The sequence below is a fragment of the Callorhinus ursinus genome, unplaced genomic scaffold, assembly GCF_003265705.2.
Source record: "Callorhinus ursinus isolate GAN/ISIS: 27379988/994484 unplaced genomic scaffold, GSC_fseal_2.0 scaffold14, whole genome shotgun sequence".
NCBI classification, from domain to species: Eukaryota; Metazoa; Chordata; class Mammalia; order Carnivora; family Otariidae; genus Callorhinus; species Callorhinus ursinus.
Genome location: NW_027397076.1, coordinates 34092594 through 34113631, shown reverse-complemented (window position 1 = coordinate 34113631; position 21038 = coordinate 34092594). Strand labels below are relative to the sequence as shown.

General features: G+C 37.4%; 1 long non-coding RNA gene across 1 annotated transcript; it reads left to right on the top strand.

The window, feature by feature from the left end:
- The first annotated feature begins 1005 nt into the window (after nt 1-1005).
- On the top strand, nt 1006-7171 carry LOC141374112 (uncharacterized). Its single transcript, XR_012380705.1, has 5 exons — nt 1006-1089; nt 1371-1461; nt 3502-3541; nt 6542-6588; nt 6997-7171. It is a non-coding gene; the product is annotated as an uncharacterized lncRNA (long non-coding RNA).
- Nucleotides 7172-21038: the final 13867 nt, after the last annotated feature.

Here is a 21038-nt window from a genome sequence, read left to right as displayed (position 1 = left end):
GTAGTTCTTTCTATGTTTTGGACTCTAACCCTCTATCAGATATGTCGTTTGCAAATATCTTCTCCAGTGTAGTAGATTTCCTATTAGTTTTGTTGATTGTTTCCTTTGCTGTGCAGAATGTAACAGACATTTTTTAACTCCATAATTTTAAATGTGATTGGTATGTATACAGTTTACTCTGCAGAAGATATTGAAAAAACAGATGGGGAAAGACGGAAACAGGTCACTCATTGACTTTTTAAAAATAGACTATTTTTTAGAGCAGTTTTAGTTTCACGGCAAAACTGAGTAGATGGTAGAGAGATTTCCTGCATACCCCCTTCCCTGATATAGTCATAGACTCCCCATTATCAACATCTCCCCGCAGAGTGAGACATTTGTTACAGTCACTGAACCTATACTGACACATCATTATCACCTAAAAACTGTAGTTTACATTAGGTTTCACTCTTGGTGCTGAGAACTCTATGAGTTGATACATTTGTCTAAACGTGTATCCACCATTATGGTATCCTGGAGTGGTTTCATTGCCCTGATTTTTCTCTGTGTTCCCCCTATTCAACTCTCCCTCAGCCCTAACCCCTGGGAATCATGACCTGTTTTTTGTCTCCATAGTTTTGCTTTTTCCAGAATGCCATATAATTGGAATCATAGAGTAGGCAATGTTTTCAGATTGGCTTCTTTCACTTAGCAATATGCATTTTAGTTTCCTCCATGTCTTTTCATGGATTGGTAGCTCATTTCTTTTTAGTACACCATTGCCTAGGTGTACCACAGTTTATTTACCCATTGACCTGCTGAAGGATGTTTTAGTTTCTTCTAAGTCTTGGCAATTATAAATAAAGCTGCTATAAACATCCATGTGCAGTTTCTTGTGTGGGTGTAAGTTTTCATCTCATTTGGGTAAATACCAAGCAGGATGAATGCTGGATCGTATGGCAAGTGCATGTTTAGTTTTGTAAGAAACGGCCTGTTTTCCAAAGTGACTGTACCATTTTGCATTCCAGCAACAGTGAGTGGGTCCCTGCTGCTCCACATCCTCACCTGAGTTGGTGCTGTCAGTGCTCGAGATTTTGGCTATTCTAATAGGTATGTAGTGGTATGTCATTGTTGTTTTAGTTTGCTTTTCCCTGATGTCTCATGATGTGAAACATCTGATCACATGCCTATTTGTCATTTATATGTCTTCCTTGGTGAGGTGTCTGTTAAGGTCTTTGGCTCAGTTTTTAATCGCATTGTGTCGAGTATGGTTACCGGTTACCAGTCCCAGGGGAGGACTCCATCTCTATGGAGGATAATAAAGAGCATCACCATGCCAACCACCAGGAATAAAAGTCCAAACAATTCTTCCCATTGCTTCTTGGTTTCAGAGTCACCAAGGAAATCGTCACATGGCCAAGCACCGGATGGAAGAAAACTTCACTTACATAGAGAAGAGGCAGAGCAAGATCAGCTTCAACAGTAGGTGTCAGTCCCTCATGGCCAGAGTGTTTTCTCCCTCTGTTGCCACCGTGGAAGGAACCCTGCCCTCTTCCCTTGGAAGACAGATGATGCAGTGGGGTGGGCCCTGTGCCTTATGACCCATACTCTTTACAAAGAGACAGAGTACTCACTGAGCCTGAGAAGGGGAAAGATAGTCCCACACAAGGTGATAAGCCCAGCACAGGATTTGAGGGCTTTTTATCTCTTGGTAAGGACATATTCCAGGCCCAAGGCCCATCCATATGCAGCCAAGTGGGAGGAGAAAGACTGCATGCATGAGTATGTCTTTTCCAACAGGTTGTTTGTGTTCTTATGGTTGAATTTTAAGAGTTCTTCATATATTTTGGATAACAGTCCTTTATCAGATATGTCATTTGCCAATATTTTCTCCCAGTCTGTGGCTTGTCTTTTCATTTTCTTGACAAAGTCTTTCACAGAGCAGAAATTTTTAATTTTAATGGAGTCCAGCTTATCAGTGCTTCCCTTTATGGATTCTACCTTTGGTATTGTGTCTAAAATGTCTGCCATGCCCAAGGTCGTCTAGGTTTTTTCCTGTATTACCTTCTAGGGGTTTTATAGTTTTGCATCTTTCATTTAGATTAGGATCTGTTTTGAGTTAATTTTTGTAAAGGATTAACTTTTGTGAAGTCTGTTCTAGATGCTGCTTCTTCTTCTTCTTCTTCTTCTTCTTCTTCTTCTTCTTCTTCTCCTTCCTCCTCCTCCTCCTCCTCCTCCTCCTCCCCCTCCTCCTCTTCTTCTTCCATGTGGATGTCCAGTTGTTTTAGCACCATTTACTGAAAATACTATCTTTTCTCCATTGCACTGCTTTTACTCCTTTACCAAAGATCAGTTGACTATACTTATGTGGATCAATTTTTGGACTCTGTATTCTGTTCCATTGATCTATTTGTCTTTTCTATTACCAATACCACACTGTCTTGACTACTGTCACTTTATAATAAGTCTTAAAGTTTTTCTTTCCCATTAAAACTAGGAACAAATAAAGAATGCTTGCTATCACCACTGCTTTTCAACATTGCACTGGAAGTCCTAGCTAATGCAGTATGACAAGAAAAGGAAACAGACGGTATACAGATTGGGCAGGAAGAAATAAAGCTGTCTTTATTCACAGAGGACATGAGAGTCTATGTAGAAAATCTGAAATTTTGACATGTATGTTCGCTTTGCAAAACGTTTCAATACTATTTTTTTAAAATAGTAAGGCAATTCAGATTTTATATTAAAAATAGTTGGAAAATAAAATACACCTTATAAATATGTACTTTCAATAATCTTGGTAACATTCTACCTCTTTCATGAGTAATACCTTTAGGGTTTTTGTGATGACCCTAAACTGAGATTTAAGGTCTAGTTCTTTGTTAAAATATTGACATTGCTGGACATCTAGCTACATGAGCTTATGTGTATAGAAGCTTTTCTTTCAGGCCAAAGGAAGAAGGTGCAGTTTAATATTTTTTGTTGGATAAAGATCAAAGAGTATAGCAAAGGTGGAAACAGAATGACTTCTCTTCTAGAGTGTCTTAGGATATAGTGTGCCTGCAGACGGCTGGAGACAGAAGTGAATCTCCATGAAAGACTCTGGCACAAGCAGAACTGCTATGCTTTCCTCAGCAAAGAGCTAGCCATTCTCACCTCCACAGTGCATTTTTGGTACCCGGAAGGTATCAAGGAGGCAGCCCCAACTGCCCTATACTTGTGTAGCGTAGCTATGGCAGTGACGAGGTAGTTTACTGGTAACAAACCACAAATACGTCAGAGTGGAGGAACACGAGTTGGCTTCATGTCAGGCATTCTTGGAACTATCTGAAAAAATAAAACAAAACAAAAAAAAAACAAAAAACTAGAAAGATGACAGAAAAGCAAGGGGCTGGATCTGTCTGTCGGGAGATGGGAGTGAGAAGCCAACAGAATTTTAATATTGATTATTTGTTTTCACAGGCTGATGGTCCTAGACAACCAGAGTCATTCCCCTTTCACAAAGGTCCATTTTTATTACAGATAAGGAAATGCTGGACGTGGAATTTGGGGAATTTTAGTGGTCAGTAACAAGCTTTCCTGTGTATGTAAGTGTGTTAATCATTTCAACTGCATTATGTATAATACCACACAATTAAACTGCTACATATCTGTCCAAAATAGTCACTTTAGCAACTTTCATGATCAATATTGACTACTGCAGCAATTGATTATATCAGAATCCACATCAACTATGAAGGCTGACCAAACAATTATTTTCAGTGTACAGATCCATCCAATATGTTTTTACTTAAGGTTTGTGGGGGGGTTTTGTTGTTTTTTTTTTCCCAAGTGCAGAATCATATATATTCTGAGTGACAGAGCTATTGGCATTCAAGTTTTGACCAGTTTCAAGATGCTACCATCAGGTAATGGGAAGACCGTATACAGACACTGCAATTTATGTTACATAAGGAAAACTGTTAGTTGATATAGAAGAGTCAGGAGTTTCAAGTTATATACGATACATCTAGAAGGCTGTGTGAATACACCGACAGCCTTACTCCTTTCAGGTGGTAAGCCCTCTGAGAAGCTGCATCCTTTTTCAGGTCCCCTACCACTGTTTAGTGTGCTAATGCCAAGAATTCATGGCCTCTTTCTTTCTTGACTCCCTCAGAGGAGGGATGATGAGAAACTTATAAAACCAGATGTGGGAGATATTCTTCTTTTTTAAAAGTAGACTATGGATTATTTTTGTTAAGATGACTCATGGAAGAGCTATGAAATTAGACCTGCACATGCATGACCTCTTTGGATAGCAGGAGAATGTGCTTCTCCTCGGAAGAGACTAACAATGAGGGACAATATCAACTGGCATTTGCATGGTGAGATTTTCAGGTCTTTTTCTTTTACTGTTTTATATTAGTCTCATGACAATCCTGTTATGTAGACAGCACAGTTATTCCTCTCTGCATTATGCAAATGATGAGACCAAACAAAGCAAGGTATGCTAAAAACACAGTGAAGAGGAAAACACAATTCCTTTACCTAGGATGCCAGCGTGCTTTCCCTAAGACCATGGAAGAACTTCAATTCTCCAGTGCCATGTCTTTAGCAACTGCATTATGAACAGTCTCAAAGTTCATTCAAATACATTCAAACTCCCTTATTTTCCTTTCTTTGGGTACTTTCCTTGACTTATGGTAGAAATCATAAACCTCTAAAATTGGCAGACTTCAATCACTTATAATGGAAAATTATTTGATTGGTTATCAGGTATAATGGGAAACATCAGCTAGATTGGTTTGACTACGACTTGCTGTACAATTTTTTCATCCTTTGTGTTTTTAGTGATCATTTTATGTGCCTTAATTATTTTCTTAGCTATATTGTAAACCTAGGGAAGAAATGATCATTTATACTTTATATTCTTAGCACCTATGCTTAAACATAGGTAGTCATTAAAAATGAATTTTTGCCGATGATGTTTATGTAGAAAAGGGTTTAAAATATGCATACAATATGGATTCAACAGTTTCCAAATGAATAAAAATTGCTGAACGGGTAACTCCTTTCAGGTTCTTAAATGTACCATGCAACCTAGACCTGGCTCAACATCTGCTATATTTGGGCTTTTTATATTGTATCACATTTCATATAGGAAATGTTACTATAATACTAACTTTATGATGTTTTCCTCTATTGGTGTAGAGTGTATTTTGATCTATATGAAGTTCATTCATCCAGAAAACACTTACTAATCTCCTTTTATATGCCAGACACTGGATATGAACTTGGCACATAGGATATACATAAAATTGGCCCAGACTTTAAGAAACTTTACATTGTATAGTTAATTTAAAACATGTTGTACATTCCTCTATTTTTTTTTCTATTTCCTCTATTGCTTCTCACTCCCCATGTCTCCTTAACTTTTCGCATATTTGTTTATCTAGCCCAGCAGCAGCTGGTTAGGAACAAGAGAGCGTCCATTTATTGAGTACTCACTGAATAGTTTTGAGTAACTGTGCTAAGTGCTCTTCACACAGTGATGTTTTGTTGTGTTTAAGCCTTAGAGCAAACCTACTAGGTGGTTATTATTGTCCCGTTCATGTTATAGCTGAGAAAACAAAGGTTTGGAGTGGTTGCATAGGACCTGTGGACTCATGGAGGGAAGCCAGGATTGACCCAGATCTTCCTTCTTCAAACACCACTCACTAACCCACTACATCATTGTGCTATTTAACTAAGGATGAAGCCTATCATTTATATAATGACAGACATTTTGTGGCTTATTTTTCTGATGGATATGCAACAACAGGAACACACGTAGAGAATAGGTAAGTTGTAGAGAGTCACTTGAACAAGTAGCCAGGAAGGCTGAAGGAAGTGAGACCGTTTAGATAAAAAACAAGAAAACTCTGAGGGGATGTAACCTCTCTCTGTCTCTAGGGCTGTGGTGTAAAAAGGAAATATTACTTCTTAAACACTACTCCAAGGATACAGCTAAGAGAAAGTTACAAGTTAAAAAGAAACAAGTTGAGGCTCAATACTAAGACATATTTTCTGAGAGGATTGTTATAGAAGAAATAAACTTATTCAGAAGGAAGAGAATCCAGTTTGTATAGAAGCTCAAACATGATAGTGTTGTGGAGGGGCCTCTGCAGGATGGGGAGGGAGAAGAGATTTTGAATGTGGTCCTGCCTCTGGCTCTGAAAAGCTAAGTGGCTGGAAGACGGGTTGTTCTAGTCCTAGAACATCCCCCAGGATTAGCCCCACTGAGCAGTAGATGTCACTGTTTCATAGAAAGAGCAGGAAAGACGCACCTTTCCGACTGTAAATGGGATACTCAGAAAAGACGTATTCAGATTTCCTTCCATTTATAGAGAAAAGTTTCTAAAACCTATTTATATCCAAGAAACATGCAGTAAGAAATCCAATATTTTATAGCATTTTGCTTAAGAACTCAGGCCTTATTTTTATTGGAAGATTTAGTCCAACACTATGGTGGAAGACTATATAGTTCCAAAGGGTTTCCATGTATAAGATGAGATCTAAAACAAGAAAAATTCCTGTTCCCTAGGTGCTGTTGTTGCTGCTGGTATAGAGGAAGATATACACATCCTCAGTGTACGTATATATACACATATGTAGGCCCCCCAACACAAACAGAAGCGCGCATGCGCGCGCGCTCACACACGCGCATTTTGAACAAATGGTTATTTTGTCCCCTTTTCTGGCCCTCTATTATTTCTGTGCTTAACTCAAGCTTTTTAAGCAAAAGGGCGTGACATAGTACATATTGGCTAATATTTGCATTTCTCAGTTTGTGAGACATTTAGGCTGAGATCACTGTAAATCAAGTTCCAGGCAGACGGAACTTTTTTTGATCTGCAAAACCCAAAGGTTGGGAATGAAGGGACTTCTCAGCCCCAGAGAAAGTTACAGGGTCATTGACACTGTTTAGCAATAGGAGACAGCAAAGCCCTCTGGGCCACATTTCAAGTGTATCCTTTTCCCTCTGCTTTGTCTTGTCAGTTCCAATGATCCCGACTGGAGCACGCAGGACCTGATCCTCATTTGACCTGTCTCTCTGGGGAGCTTTTCTCTGGGAAGAGGTTTCTTTCACTTCAAAGAGACTTCAAAGACAGAGAGAGGGAAAAGAGCAGATGGGGTCCTTTAGACCTGCCCTCTTCATTGGCTGTGAACTACTTTCAACAATGGCTTTCTAAGAATCTATAAACGTATGTAATTCCTGGTTGCATTCTTTTAAGGAGCTTATATTCACAGAGAAAGGATGAAATATAGACAAATGACATAGTAAAAGGTGGAATGCACCCTAAAATTAGAACAAAGAGCCATATGTTTTAAAATAGGAAAGCAAGCTGGAGTAATCACAGAAGGTTTTTTGGAGCATATGAAATTTTAATTAGGATGTTGAAGGATGGGCAGAATTTTGATACACAGAAAATGCAGGGGAATGACATTCTAAAAAAAGAATGGTCAAAGTATAGATGCAAAGGTGGAATAGGAAGGGATTTGGGGTTCTTGTAAAGACTGGTTGAAATGTAAGGCTCATAAAGGGCAAATAGGGGTAAACCAAAATCATGATCATAATCTTGCTTTACATGTCAGGAGAGAGACCAAATGGCTTTTGGGAGGGAAATGATAGTCATAAAAGGAATGCTTTAAGAAAGATTATTGAAATATTTATTATGCTGCCATGGTCTTTTCTATACAGTGGTGATCTTTATAACAGGAGGCCACATCATTTGTTGAGAGTAAAGAAGGTGTGCCTGCAATTGAGATCTTTAGAAGCATGGACATTTGGAGAAGTTACTACAGGAATTTCGATCGTAGGAGAAAAATAAAACATTGTGGTGAGGACAACAGGCTGAGGTCAGAGAGCACAGATTATGTATCATGAGTTAGTAACTGCCAGCATAATGTTGTAATTAATAGTGTTGGAGTGGAAACATGGAAAGCAGATGGTGACAGCCACTAAAGACTGGGAATGTGCATTATGAGTAGGACACAGAGTAGAGAAGACTAGGAATTCTCTGGTACAGAGAGGGCAGTTTCTAGAATGGCTAAATACTAGCTTCTGTTCAGGTGGAAAGGTAATTAAAGCATATATGTACATCTATAATTTCCAAGCACATATGTGTGCCAAGTAAGGCTCTAAACAATATTAACAAACTCCACGAATTAAATGTTGACATATTCATTTTACAGATAAGGAAATGGAGAGTTAGTAAGGGACTGGTGTGACTGGTATGAGACAGAATTAGGATCCAACCCAGATCTGCCTGAGACAGAAGGAAGTGGTTGGCAGTTGCCTTATGGGTGGATGGCAGAGAGAAGATAATGAAAGGAGACGTCTCTTCGGAGAAGCCTGGGTGAAGGCATGTCAGGTGGCTGTTGGGGTGCAAAAGGGGGATGATGCAATGCAGGCCAAGGGGTGCTCAACTATTGTCTTGATATTCATTTCTTATCTTAGATGCTATGATAATGGGATCCACCAGAATTAATATACTATGGTGAGACTGGCTCAGCAGGTCAAAAAGAACAATAACAAATAAAAAAACAATAAATAAACAGTAACAATAATAAGTCTGAGCATCAGAGTGGCTTTCCGAAGGAACATGGGCAAACAGCTCTCTCACAATCCTATAAAAGAAATACTACTCTGGCCAGAGGAGTGATCCACAGTCGGCACTCTGCCAGAGCCAGGGCCCATCCAAGAGATAACCTCAAGCCGTGAGCACTGGAGGACCCCAGGGCATGTGGTCAAGGGTGGGAGAGAGGGCTAAAGCCAGGAAACAAGGAGACTGAGGCAATGTGCACCAGGTCGAGGCAGGGCCATCTGCCTGGTGACCCTGACTGCTTGGCCATTCCCAGCCACTGGAGTGGGGTTTACAAAGCAAGGGGCAGGGGCTTGGGAGAAGGAAACTGAGGCTGGATCCCCTGTACGCCCTCACGATTGCCCTGCTGTACTTGCCATACTGCTCCTGACAGCTTGGTGGGGAAGAGCACGTGTTGGGCAGTCAGAGAGAAATGCTTTGGTTTTCCACTTCTGTCACTTACTCACTTCATAGTTTTGAGCAAATTGACTCCCTGCACTTCCGGCTCTCTCCTTTCTGTAGGAGTGGGACTACGATATCTATCATATTAGCTACTTGATATTTGCCCTACCACTAATAGCACAGTTAACTACTGGCATATTTCCTGAATTAATAATTGGTAACTGCTACTAGCCGATAGTAGGTCATGGAAAAAAAGGAAAGAAATTAACTGCTTAGCAATACAAGTTTGCTTAAAAAATTCAGGCCACTTTGAAAAAAAAATTCAGGCCATTTGTATAAAATCACTAAATCGTATTCATGGTGGGATCTCATTTTTGCGAAAGAAAGAGAAAAGGAGGGTTGGAATAAAATGAGAGACAATGTGGGGATGAATTATTCATTGTCCTTTTTGTGTGTATCTTTCCTCAGTAATACATGTCGCTTTTTTAATAAAAAAAATGACTTAAAAACTCTGATTGGAGGGGTTGTATGGAGAAAGCAGAAGTATAGCTATTAGGAATACTTTTAGGTTTATGTTTCTCACTATTTTCTAATCTCAAATGCTCTAAGGTTAACAATAGAATATTTTTAGTTCATTTAGTGTTACAACTACATTACAATATCGTACCTGGTGAATTCCAGAGAGACTCAATCTGTGTTACCCCCAATTTTCCTTATTAAAACACAACTGTTTTTATTTCCTCTGCTCCATTTCTTGTCCATATGTAAACATACCAGGTATTGTAATTGTAGAAAATATCGAGATTTTATATGCTTCTTTATTCACCTAACATTTTTCACATTGCTGCATTGTCTCCATGTTTATGACTTTCAGGGCTGCTAAGTAATAGTCTATCAAGCACTATGATCTTCTTTGTCACGTTCCCTAAAGTTTAGCATTTCAGATCCTCTCACATTTTTACAAGCATAACCAGCCCAGCTGCCATAAACTTTTTTTGCAAACTTAACTTTGTTCTTCTTGTGAACTCTTTCCTTAGGATAAAAGTTTTCAGAGGTAGGGTAATATTTTCTGGTTCTTAAAACTTACCGTCGCGACGATCACTTTTCAAAACACCCCCACAGATTTACAATGCCATGCTCCTGGCAACGTACCCAGCGGCTGGATCTCCTGGCCCAATCTCACTCTTATCATTTATTATCATTGTAATTTGCATTTCTCTGGTTACTAGCAGGTTTAAGCACTTGCATTTACATGTTTACTTTTTATGTTTCCTCTTGTAGCTCTGATGCTTATAAATAAAGGCAACCTTTTGAAGGGTGATTGGAGCAAAGGAAGTCCCTCTACTGTTGGCCTTTCTCTATTTGATTGAAACTTAACAAAAAGTATTCATTCTACTTTGGAAGTGTCCCAAAATGCCAAGTGCCATAATTGGAGATCAGAAATAGGAGACAAACACAAAAATTGTTTTGCTTTTGTGCCATTCCATACTCAGCAAAGAAACCGAGGGCCTCGACACATCCTTTCTCAACATTCCAAAGCCTGACGGCACCAATCCAATAGTCTCCTGGTGGAATTAGTTTTGGGGACAGCCAAAACAGTCAGACTCTCAACAACAGATTGGATTACGGACCAGCATCAACCCTTAATGGGCCAGTTGTTTGGTTGTTATAACAATGAAACTTAATTTAACATTCCGTATTCAATCAATGGTTCAGCAATTGACCCGCAAACTACATTCTGTTGAGATTGAAGGCCGCCTCTCTCCCCTCTATAAGCCTTATGCCAATGTCCATCTGACAATTTTCAGGGCTTGGTATTTCAGCTGAAAGTTTTCAGGGCTTAGTATTTCAAGTCTGAAATGTGTGCCCCCACTGCCACTGGCCCCGGGAAAAGGGATCCAGCTCTTCCTCAGGATGTTTGTGTCAACTTAAGAGTCATAAAGCTGCACAGCTGGATAGAATGCGGTGTCACTCATTAGATCTGGGCCTTGGGAAACTGAGGGAATTGGATTTGCCTTATTCAGTTTTCTAGGAGAACCAGAGAAGATGGCTGCCCTGGGGGATCAAGCAGTTTCTCTCCTTTCTGGAACTTGTTGAGGTTGAACCTGTCCTTCATTAATCATGCTGAATGTGACCCTTCCTCTCGGACCATTGAGCTCAACAGGATCAATCTCATTTTCAAAGTGCTGTGATTTCATACATATTTCAACACAGATCTAAGAGGTTCCATACACTTTGACAATTTGGGGGTAAACACTTCACAGACTGGTACCCCCTTAGGAAAGCAAATGTGGTGGTTTACCTGTAGCTCTAAATGTGAAACTTTACCTGGATAGCTGTTTGTTCCATGTATAAGAAGTTGCACGTTCTCTTTAGCTAAAGGGTCTTATACATTGACACAAAAATGTATGACATTTCTCATCCAAGAACCTATTTTGAATTCCAACTAAAACTGTGTATGTATGCATTTATGAAGTCTTAGAGTTAAAAAAAGAATTTTAGGGGTGGCGGCGATGCTTGATTGAAGCCAATTTATAAGGCTCCACTACCAGTAGAGAAGCTATAAATATCGTCTCCTGTTGCTCATGTGGAAACATTAAAAAATGTGTTGAACTGAATCAAATGTATCTTCCTGTGAGTTCTTCCACAGGCTATGATATGCATAATCTGGATGTGTATTCTATTTAAGAAAACAATGAACTAGATACATTTGATTTCAATTTCTAAGTTTTTTTCCATAGGTCATTTTATTTTTGCTAATGTTCCTACAAAAAGACAATGCTACCAGCCAACCATGAACCAATGTAGAATGCATATTTTGAGGGCATTTATTTGCTTTTCTAGGAGTGAGGATGGATTTGATTTTTTACATATTATTCCACTTTCTGTCTCCAACCAACAGTATACATGGGGGAAATGGTTAGCCAGAATTTAGAGCACAACAAAGCTAGCTGACCTGCAAAATGATTGAACCCAGAACGCTGTCCTGTTGAGTTTGCCAAGGCAGTTTTCTGTTACATGGTATCCTTTTAAATAGAATGGCAAGCTAGAGTTGGTTACTGGACCTTATTTCTTTAAATCAGGGAAGAACTAATAGTCTCTTGTAAGCAACGTGGCTTCTTTCTACTTGTTTTGTTATTGACTACATGCCTGAACAATTAAGCAAATCTAATGCAGCAGTTTTTAACTTTCTTCTAACCTGTCATAATATCAAAAAGCTGAGAGGTTGGGTGATAGTTCCTGACTTTGTTTTGATAAAGGCATTACATTATTAACTCTCGGGCAAGAACTTTGTAGCTTGCTTCAGACTGGAATACCTAACTGTGCAAAATTCCTAGACAGAGAGAAATTCTCTAACTATATGTTCGTCTGTTTTTTAAAAAGCACATCTCTTCTATTTTTTATAAACTAGTTTCCAAACCAAGGTCACAATGTTTCAAGAGTCAAGGTCATCTGGGTTAGGGCTTTAATTTTTAAAGTTGACAAGTTGCACAGATTGATATTCTCTCTCTCTCTCTTTCTTCCCCTCCCCCTCCCTCCCTTCCTTTACTACTCCTTCTCCTTCTTCTCCTCCTTCTTTCTCTCTCTCTATTCTTAAAATTGTTTTCAGCATCAAATGTTTTCTTTTTGCTGTTCTTGCTGCATTTGGAATGAAACGACCTCCATGCTGGCCTTAGCATTGCCTCCGGGAATTCACATAGGGTTGGAGATCTCCCCAAACAGGATGATGAAAGCTCCCTGAAGCCCCTCTACTAGTCAGGGTCTCCTGGCCACCCACCCTTCAAACTCCGTCAAAGCACAATACGCAGATTCCCCGTCAAATGCTTGATTCTTTTCTTGATGTGACTTACCTTTGTTCATCTTCTTCTGCCTTCCAGGGTAGACAGTACAAATTCATTTTCATTTAAATACCCTCATGACCATTCTTTTCAGTTCTATAGCCTTTCAAAACTCCCTTCTTGGGAACTGGAGCACTCAAAAAAAAAAAAAAAAGTGGTCCCAGGGATTTTTTTTATATGTATGGTTTACATCGTGACCACTCAACCATGCCATTCAGCTACTTCTGTCAGCCATTAGTCTTATCAGTTTAACTAATGTTACTTTGAAGCTTTCAAATCTTGTTTAGCTTCAGTTTTAGCTAACATAAAGAGAGGATTTTGACAGAAATGAAATTTAGGGCTACAGATAAATGGATTCATTTAAGAGCTGAGCAAAAGATGACTTTTCGGTAAACACCGTGTGTGTCCTAAATTCTAAATGACTTACAGTGTGACCATGTAGGCTTGCACACTCCAACACAACAAGGGTTACCATTTTTAAAACAAATGCGCATGGATGACTCAGGATTGATAATCAAACATACCCTATTTTCTGGTATCTCAGACTCTAGTAAGGAAAGAAAAGGCTTACTTTGGAAAGAGACTTCACTTTTCTGCCCCACTCCCTGACTATGGAAAGCACTTAATATTGACTCTGTTGCTTGGGAAAAAAAGAGCCCTTGTGCAGATTTGGATTTTAGTCCTGGCTCTGCCTCAAGTTGTATGACCTTGAGCAAGTCACAACCTCCATCTCTGTTTCTTCAACACCATATGAGTAAATTAGATTTTAATAACCCTTTCAGCTTAAAAAGTTTAGACCTGATACAAAAGTAAAAGGACCCATCAATTCAGATGTAATGAATCCATTTTATTTTTCATTGTGCATTTGTGAAACAGTCACATAACATAAATTGGATTGGTATTAAGTGGAGGACCCATCCTAAATGAGGCTAGCCAGGACTGCAGTTACAGGGACATTCAGGAAACTTCCTAAGAACTCACCAACCAGTGCTGCTCTACCAAGGCTCCTTCCAGAAACGTATCACAATACGTTGTTCTCGTGAACCCATCAGTCAACCTTGGGTCTCCTAATAACCATGGCCAAGTAATTATTACCTTTCATTTTTTCAGTCAAGAAAGAAGTTACAGGGCACCTGGGAGACACAGTTGTTAAGCGCCTGCCTTTGGCTCAGGTCATGATCCCAGAGTCCTGGGATCGAACCCCCACATCAGGCTCCCTGCTCAGCAGGGACTCTGCTTCTCCCTCTCCCTTTGCCTGCTTCTCTGCCTGCTTGTGCTCTCTCTCTCTCTGTTAAATAATAAATAAATAAAAAGATAAATAAATAAATAAATAAATAAATAAATCTTAAAAAGAAAGAAAGAAAAGTTACTGCCTCTAAGACTTTGTAGGCCAGTGTGTGGGATGTATCTATTGTTCGTATTTTTAAAGATCAAACTTTGAAAGATTCTTAGCAATAAAGCAACCTAAAGTGCACATGAAAAAAATGTACTTTTAAATGGCAGAGAAAAATCTGTTTTTTTACAATAGCAGCAAATTTTGAGTCAGATTCTTTGATTAAAATTTAATCCCCATGAAGCTTCTAATGTTTCTTACCACTTAAAAAAATTATAAGTTATTTCTTTTCAAGAGGCATAACTCAAACTCCAATAAAACCTGCATATTTTCTGCATATTTGTCCCAACAACTATATCAAAGCAATAGTGTTAGGCTGTCTGGGAATAAATGGTACTCATTTTAAGCCTCATCATAGTCTTAAGCCAAATGATGTTGCCAACAGTTCGACAAAGATTAGCTCTAATAGAGAAGAAATGACAGCCTGCAGAATTTCTCAAGTTTCTTCCAGTTGTCAGTGAGTCAAAACCACAGTCACGGGTGCAACAGCGCAGAAAGAGAAAGGGAGTTGAGAAACTTCCAATAACTGTCAAAGGAACTTCTAGTCTTTTGTAAGTTTTTAAATTAAGTTTTACTCATGTCAACCCCATCGGCGCAAAAGAGTAAACTAAGACTGTGTTTATATGACATGACAACAACCAGTCAGTTAAGTGGGGAGTGAACACAAATTCTTTGATTTATTCAATTTTTTACTTTCAGTTTGCTATTTCAGTGTATTTAATTGGTCACAGTCTTCACATGCACATAGTCATTCAGCAAAATTCATGTGGCATTTGGTCACTGCCAATAACTTTCTGTCCAAATTAACTCTGGAGATCTATCTGTGTTGGTGGTATAGTGGTGAGCATAGCTGCCTTCCAAATTAACTCTGAAGATCTCAGGAATATATAATACAAAGGCTCTTAGTCTCTATCAGTGCATATTAATTTCTGAAAAGCATTTTTGCTTTGAGGTGTCACCGAGAAATAGTGCAGATGAAAGCAATGTAAGGCTGGTGATAAATATCCAAACAAATTAGACCCAGATTAATTTAAACAATGCAGGGCGAGAGAGAGCAAATCTAACTCCACTGTCATTCAAAGATAAATACACATACACGTGAAAAATGGTGAGTATTTCTATCATACAATGTTGTAATTGTGGAATTGTACTTTGGATAATAAGCCATGTTTCTTTCTTTCTTTCTTTCTTTCTTTCTTTCTTTCTTTCTTTCTTTCTTTCTTTCTTTCTTTATACTATTATTTTTTAAGATTTAATTTTAGGTAATCTCTACACCCAATGTGGGGCTTGAACTTTCAATCCCAAGATCAAGAGTTGCATGCTCCACCGACTGAGCCAGCCCCATGCCCCAAACCATAATGTTCTCGATTGGCAAATATAATAAACAGAAACAATGTCTACTTATTTACCAAATAAATTATTAGATAGGAATCAAATTTTATCTACCTTGATGTTGTGCAGTTTATACATATGATAGATTCTAAATATTAGCTGTATTTGGTTACAAATAATGTATTAGTAAGTATTTATTTAAAAGAAAATTAGTATCATCTAATGAAAAGAAATTTGGACATGAAGTCAAAATATTTGGGGTCCCTACCAGGCTCATTGCTTCCTGGCTTCTTGACACTGGGAAAGTCATTAATCGCCATGAGTTTCTTAATACAGAAAGTGAAAAAAAATCTGCCTCACGAGGTAGGATGAAAATTAAATAACCATCATATGTAAAAATTTGTTATAAAATTATAAAACCCCACAAATTATTATTATTGGCTATAGTATAGAACATTAATCTTTACATTATCTTGTACGATAGGTATCATTATAATACATGTTGTACGTAAGAAGACACTGAGGTTCAAAGGGTTAGTAATCAATCCAGGAATGTACACCAGTAAGAAAGTACAGCAAGGACATAAATCCAAGTCATTGAACTTCAAAGCCAAAGACCTGTCCACAGCGCAGCATCCTACTCAATAATAATGACCTTCTCAGAGATGCTTGTGGATATCCAGGGCACTGTACATCCTTAGTTATCCATTATATAAGTGTTTATCAATATACAAATGACTAATCCTATAGCAACCCTTTCTTTTAAGTCTTTGATGTACACAAAAGAAGGTCATTTACAAAATAAACTAATTTTGAAGTGTAGCTAATTAATATCTTCTTTGAATATTTAGGGCTTCTTATACTGACATTTTGATTTAGGGCAATAGTTTATGGTTGACATAGAGTTAGTGCAATCAGCAAAGTACTCTCCATGCCTCTATTCACTCAGACTTGGAAATCATCAGAATGTGGGGCCACTGATGCTCAATTTGCCTTCTAAGTGAAGCTTTAGAACCATTTATGTGCCAAGACCTCTTTCTATACAAACAAAGCTGTGTAAGTTTTCACTGTTAAGTCTTTTAACTTTGAGCCCTTCTCTTATAGGTACGTCCTCCGTTGAGAGAGTTTGTGTTGCCTCTGTGGGATGAGTATTCTTGCAAAACCCAAGAAATTTGAAATGCTTTATGGTCCAATAGCTTCCTTTCAGAGAGAAACATAATCAAACTGAACAGGTTAAAGGGAGAAGTAAATGCACTTCTCGGTGATAGGAGAACTTAAGATTCCTACCTTATTCTTTGTGCACATTGAAAGGTTTAAAGGCAATATTGTTTCAAACTGCTGTTCTTGAACCAGCTGTCTCAAAAACATTTGAGATGCTTATTAAGAATTTGTGTTATTTGGCTTCATCCAGTCTTATTAAATCAGAATATTAAGAAGGTATACTTAAATGCACTAAAGTTTGAGAATGACTGATTCCAGGACACATCTCACTTCCAGGTTAAATAATTTCCAATTTTCAATGCTTTCCTTTTACATGTAATAATATTAGGCATTTTTCTATTTATCTTTTACTTGTGCTTAATATTAAGCATAGTTTATGGTTAGTTCATTCAATTTCAAAACTGAATAAAATACTACTGACATTTATTGATTGATTTTTCCCTTTGTTTATTTTAATATGAGAAGAGCTACTTTTCCTTTGCACTGGGTCTGGGTCTTTTCTCTAGCTGGGTCTGATGAGACTATAGCCTTCTATGAAAAGATATATGCACATATACAAATGCAATACATATAACTTCAGTTGGTTCATAGACACTTGCTTCTCTATATTAGTAAGGGTTCTCCAGAGAAATAGAACCAATTGGATGGATAGATAGATGATAGATAGATAGATAGATAGATAGATAGATAGATAGATAGATAGTTAGATTTATTATAGGAATTATCCCACATGGTTATGGAGGCTGAGAAGTCCACAACATGCTGTCTGCAAGCTGGAGAGCCAGGAAGCCTGGTGGCATAATTCAGTCCAAGTCTGAACATCTGAGAACCAGGGGCATCAATACCAGAAATTAGGTGAGATTTTTTTTAATATGGAAAATCTAAACAATAAACTATTAGAATGAATTGGATAGTTTACCAAGTTATAGAGTGAAACACAAAGGTAGAAAATTATTGTGTTTCTATGTATCAGCAACAATGAAAGAAGTAGATAATGAAATTTTCAAAGTATATCAGCCACAAAAATATAAAATAACTACAAATAAATTTAATATAGATATACAGAAATCTTCCTGAAGAAAAATTTATAACTATTTAAAGACATTAAAGTAGGCCTAAATAAATAGATACTTCATGTTAATTGGTTGGGAGACTCAATAAAATAAAGATTTCAATTATTTCCAAATAGATCTGCAAGTTTTATGAAATTTAAATCAAAATCTCATTATATATGAAAGCAGTGTATAGTAAGATGACCTTGAAAGAGAAGAAGGTGTGACCACTTATTCTTCAGGTATCAAGATATGTTATAAAGCTATGATAATTAAAGCAGTGTGGCATGGAGCAAGGATAGGTAAATAAACCAGTATAACACACCAGAACCTATTATTTCTAGATAAACATGATATATGACAGAAGTGGTACTATAGATCTGTGAAGATGATCAATAAATGGTACTGGGGCAATTGGTTATCCGCATAGGAGAAGAAAAAGAAATTGGATTCCTACCTTGTTGTGTAGACAAAACACAATTCGATTGTGATTAATGACCTAAGTGGGAAAATGAAAGTGTAGAATTTAATGTGGGAGAATATTCTTGATTTTGAGATATGCAGGATTTTTTTCAAAAAGATAAAAAGTATAAAACATAAGGGAAAACAAAACCCTGATAAATGTAGCTCGTATATGAGCAACGTAATAATTCAGATCTTATCCTACAATGACCATATTTTGGTGAACTTTGGGAACAGGCGTGGTGCCAGAAGCAACTCCCTAATGTCAACTCTTTCCCATTAACCATGCCAGCAGTACTATAAGACAAGCAATAGGCTAGAATAAAATACAGATGCAGAGAGGAGTTTGCGAAGAGACTGCAAAACATAAAGATGTGGACAAAGAAAGGGAGAAAGCCAGAGGAGAGTTAAAAGGGAGAAGCTGCCTCTCTGTTCAAGCCCCTTTTACCTGTTTGGGAAGGAACCAAGTCCAAAGGGTGGTTCACCAGTGGAGAAGTCTGTGTGTACATTACAGCCAATGTGAATCTAGACTAGAGAATTTCAGAAAAAAGCATTGCTCTTTTGTTATTTGAAAAGGAAGTCATGCAAACATTGATTTCAGTTTTTAATCTCTGTGTTAATCATACGAATAAAAATCAATGCCCGCAATACAATATGTAAAAGAAGCACATGAATTTTGCTGAAAATTGTATGTGTAATCTTCTATTCAGTGTGGGACAACCCAGGTTGATAGTTTGCATCAATAATCATGACATCCAATCCACTCCATTAAGGCAAGTTGATTAATCTCTCCATGCTGAAAGAGACTGAGGAAAAACCAATTCAAATCTGGGTATTTTGTTATTATTAGAGAATTAATCTTTGAAAAAAACTATAGAAATGTGTTCTCGAGGATGATCATTAGGAATATGAAAGTAGCTAAATAATGTAAGAAATGATAGAAAGTAATTTGAAATGATCTCAAATATTTGAAGGTTACTTGGAAAATATATAACATTAAAGAACTTATTCAGGGAAAGCAAACTGCAATGGCTTTTAATTGCTACTGATATTTATTAAATATTCTGTTTAGTAGAAGTTTCACACAGATTTTGATTTTCAAGGTTAATATCTGCAGAGATGTCATTTGACCTGGCCTAGACTCTGTAAGCCAAAGTACCACTTCTATCTAAAAGCAGCTCTCAGCACCACAGTCGTAATTACTAGTAGGAAATCATTATTCTATTGGGACTGGAGTTTGTAGATCTTACTACCATAGGTACTGCAAACTTCTCATCACTGCATAGATTTATAAACTAAAGATGACACAGGCAGGACACAAAAAGAGAAAGACAAGGAATTCTGACAGGTTAATGGTCCAGTCACATTATATTTCCTTTCCTTTTATGAATGCCAAAAGTCATACAACAGATATGATCCTCACTGCAAGTAAAATGTATCCATGGATCCCATTCTCAGAGAAACAAGTTTCAAATGACCTCATGTTAGAACAATGTATCACCAGTAATGAAGGAAGCATGGATTGTCAGCAGTAGTTTAGGCCTTCTGAAATATCCAAAAGCATTTTTGGATTATTAAAAATTTTGAGAATATTCTTTTTAATTAAAGTTGAAATATTGGCTCTCCACTTAAAAAAAAATGTATCACAACATATTTGGAAACAATGTTACAGGAAAGTGATCCCAGATGTTCTCTGAGAAGTCATGAAAGCCCATTTGAAAAATACTGATATACAGTAATGTATGTGTGGGTATAAGTTATATCTATGTGTATACACACATTCATGTGTATCTTATACAGGAACACACACACACACACACACACACATACACTCATATATGATGACAATAAAATAAACCAGAGTAAATGTGGAAATTTTGGGAAAGAAATTGGTAACTCTTCATAAACAATTTGCTAAAGTAAATCACTGAACTTAATGGTTGAAATGAAACACAAGGGAGCAATTAGGTAGAGTAAAGGCAAACAAATAAATAAGACCAAACTTCATGCAAATATACTGCTTCTTCGGTGCTAAGTTTCAAGAAAACTTGACTAGTTAAGTCTCAGAAAGGAGAAGTATTAAGACCATCTTCAGAATCCAGATGGAGTTACAAGCTCCTTTTTCCTGTTCAAAAAACAAAAGTAAACGGGGTGAAGGTGGAACTTTACAAAGTAGCTTTTTTTTTTTACAAAGTAGCTTTAAATAGACCATGAGAACAAATATTAAGGTTTAATGTTTTTCTGAAAGAATTAACAGAAGAAATAAAATATGACGATTATTTGAATAAAGTATTTGAGGACCGTGAATTAAAATTTTTTCAAGATTTTATTTATTTATTTGAGACAGAGAGCACAAGCAGGGGGAGCAGCAGACTCCCCGCTGAGCAGAGAGACTGATGTGGGGCTTGATCCCAGGACCAGGACCTGAGCCGAAGGCAGCCACTTAACTGACTGAACAACCCAGGCACCCCTGAATTAAAAATTTTTAATTAAATAATTATCCTGTCCAACATACATTTTTAAAAGTTGGGGATATTTAAGAAAAATAAAAAAATTATCAGAGTATTTCCTTAAAAAAATACTTATTGAATTGTTTATTGCAGAAAATTTAGCTGAATAGAAAGAAATGAGATCTCAATTCAATCTCTGTAGGTGGAAACATCCAAGCAATAAATAAATTGTATATAAATTGGAATAAAAATAAGTATAGAAGTGTGTAGATTAAAAAGGAACAAAGAAAGTCATTTACCTAGAA